Source organism: Trichosurus vulpecula, chromosome 2 (assembly GCF_011100635.1).
Source record: "Trichosurus vulpecula isolate mTriVul1 chromosome 2, mTriVul1.pri, whole genome shotgun sequence".
Classification (NCBI taxonomy): domain Eukaryota; kingdom Metazoa; phylum Chordata; class Mammalia; order Diprotodontia; family Phalangeridae; genus Trichosurus; species Trichosurus vulpecula.
Window position 1 is genome coordinate 290,224,932 of NC_050574.1, and position 2,998 is coordinate 290,227,929.

A 2,998-nucleotide genomic window follows, 5' to 3' on the forward strand; every position below is an offset into this window, starting at 1 on the left:
TGCCTCCACATCTGCAGCCATTTACTTCTTCTAGCTCCAGACTTAATTGAATTTTCCAGTTGTGGGAAGCATAAAAATGCTAATGTTCAAGTTCTTTGGTTGTCTTATTACCGTAACCTGCATATGTAACCAACTAAGCAAACACAGGGTGGGGCCAGACTTACACATTAGGAAAATGGGACTTCACCATTCAAAGGGTTGAGGGCTTTGATTCCTGTTGAGCACATTTCATACTTAGGTGGTGTCAAGTTGAAATATTTCTTGAGAATTTCAAAGAGCCCGTGTAGTATTAGGGCATCATAAAAGGAGATCTGTTCAGTGGATTTTCCTTGCCTTTGCCTAAACAGATGTTGAGGTAATAATTCAATTCATTTGAACAAAAAAGAAACATACTCCACCTCCTGGCTTGTAATCCCTCCTCATCTTCCTTCAAGGCTTGGCTCCTCAGCTTTTCCCGATTGTCTTGGTGGGAAGTGTTATCTTCCTCCTCAAACTATCTGGACTTTATTTACTTGGGTATGTTTTATTATTCCTCTGAAGCACATAAACACCAAGGGGGCAGGGACTGTTCTCATTTTTTTCTTTATAGCACTGGTTCCTTGCAATGTCTTGGAAGCTCTTAATAAATGCTTGTTGAGTTGAGTTATTAAATGTCTATTATACGTAAGAGCATTATGGAAGGGCTGGGGACCTTAATCAATTTTGGTAGTGCCTTATCTGTCATCTGTACCTTTATGGAGCTATCAGGAGGACAAGATAAAAACACAAATAATTGTCATACAAAATAATGCTTAAATGAATATGAGAGGTGCAAAGGGTTATGGGATGTTCAGCATCGGATATAAGGAGGAATTTTGACAAAGTTCATAGAGGATTGTGGAGGGATTCAATTACTCCTCTATAGCCTGGGCAGCCTCTGTATACTGTTTCTCCTAAAAAAAATCTTTTAAGACTTGGAAAGAAAAATCTTATTCAAAGGCTGAATACAATTTAACTATAGTTAAAACCTTAAAAGACATATGCAAATTGTCCACAAGATAACTCTCTGGGACAAACTCTAAAAGAGAAAAAGGCCCTAATGATACTGTCAGCAGCACAGAAATAAAAGTAAAAGTTGAACCACCAAACTGTAGAATCTTCACCACCTTCTATTACCCATTCTCCACAAAATGAATTAAAGGGAACAAATCATTCACATGAGAAAAAAAATACATTGGCAGCATGAAAGAATAAAGTTAAGTAAGTCTCAGACAGCCCTAAATCAAGGAGTCCCTCTGCTGCAGATGGCCAGCAAAAAACCAGGAAACTAAAACTTGAAACTGGCTTTGACTTCAAGCATCTGTAAACTTTGTAAATGCCAATTTACTTCCAAAGACCACTTGACATTGAGCTGCACACAGATGAAAATAAATTTTATAAGTGTTCACTTTGCACTTATGAAATGCATGGGAAACATGATATAAGGCACATAACTGTGGTTCACAAAAAAAATCATCAGGCTATCTTGGGAAAATCACAGCCAGTTTAGAGATCAGAGCTATTAAAAAAAAGCCCATTGATTTTGTTCTACATAAAGTGGCAAAAAGAGGCCCTCCAAGGGATGAAGCAAAGCAAAATGATTCAAAATGTAATGGAACTTTTAATTCTCCCAATAAAAAGTATGAAGTAGCTGATGTTAGCTTAAAGTAAAAGTCACAAAAAATTTTTCTCTTCACAGATGCAGAGTGTGGAAAGGCATTTGCAAAAAAGGCTTACCTTGAACATCATAAGAAAACTCATAAGGGAAATGCTTCTAATTCACTTGAAAGCAATAAAACCAAAGGCTGAAGTACAAGATCTAAGGGTCTTGTCTGATAATTTCTAGTGATGTATGGAAAGGTTTGGAGTTCATTTGTGTGGAAATACTTTTAATTGGTGTTAGAACCATTAACATCTTCAAATGGTACTTTAAAGGAAAAAAAGAAAAATATTAACCATCTGACTACATGTTTCTTCCAACACTTTCAAGTAGCTATGAAGTTAACCTTATTCTACCTGCATCATAATTTGTCTTACATTGTGCATTTGGTCTACAGCAGGGGTGGGGAACCTGCAGACTCAAGACCACATGTGGACCTCTAGTCCCTCAAGCTTGGCCCTTTGACTGAATCCGAACTTCACAGAGCAAATCCCCTTAATAAAAGGATTTGTTCTGTAAAACTTGGACTCAGTCAAAAGGCCGCACCCAAGGACCTAGAAGGGCACATGTGGCCTCAAGGTCCCAGGTTCCCCACTCCAGGGCAGGCTCATTCTACTGTATTTTAAAACAAAATAATGCAAAATTTGATTTCCCTTAAAGACCCGAAGCTTTAGGCAGTCAACAACCTGAAGGAATATCTCAACTGGTGGCATTATTTGATGAAGAAGTTCTATCATAGTTTCATTTCATTTGGCAAGATTTTCATCCAGGGTATGTGTATAATTTCAAAATTTTCTCAGTGGATATATGCTAAGAACAATCTATTAAAACACAGAGGGACCTAAGTCTGCTAAATATTGTACTTGCCCTCACATCAGCCCACCTCTAACTGATTTTCTAGTGTAATAAAAGTTTCGTTGCACTAAAAATAGTATAAAGTTCCAGTTCATTTTCATTATAGTTCATAGTAACAACTTTAATTTGTAAACATCTGAGGTTTTTATGAAAATCTATTTTTTTCTTTAAATTTTATACTCAAGCACTTTAATGATAGATGCAACTTAATTTCTCACTTTCTTTTTAAAATGGGCAACACATTTACTAATATTAATATGAAGGTAGTGAATATCTTAATGATATTTTATATTTACAGACAATCCATGTACAACCACTTTCTTTTTATGATTTTAGTTTTATTTCTTTAAATACTGCTACATGGAAAGAAACTAAAAACTTTTTTTTCCTCAAGAAAATTTCAAGTGACAACTTTAGATAACATTTGATTTTTGCTATAGAATTTACAAAATAATGAATTCTTTT

General features: G+C 35.6%; 1 pseudogene; it reads left to right on the forward strand.

Annotated features, from left to right (window-relative positions):
* Positions 1–820: 820 nt before the first annotated feature.
* LOC118837033 lies at positions 821–1,854 on the forward strand (annotated as a pseudogene).
* Positions 1,855–2,998: the final 1,144 nt, after the last annotated feature.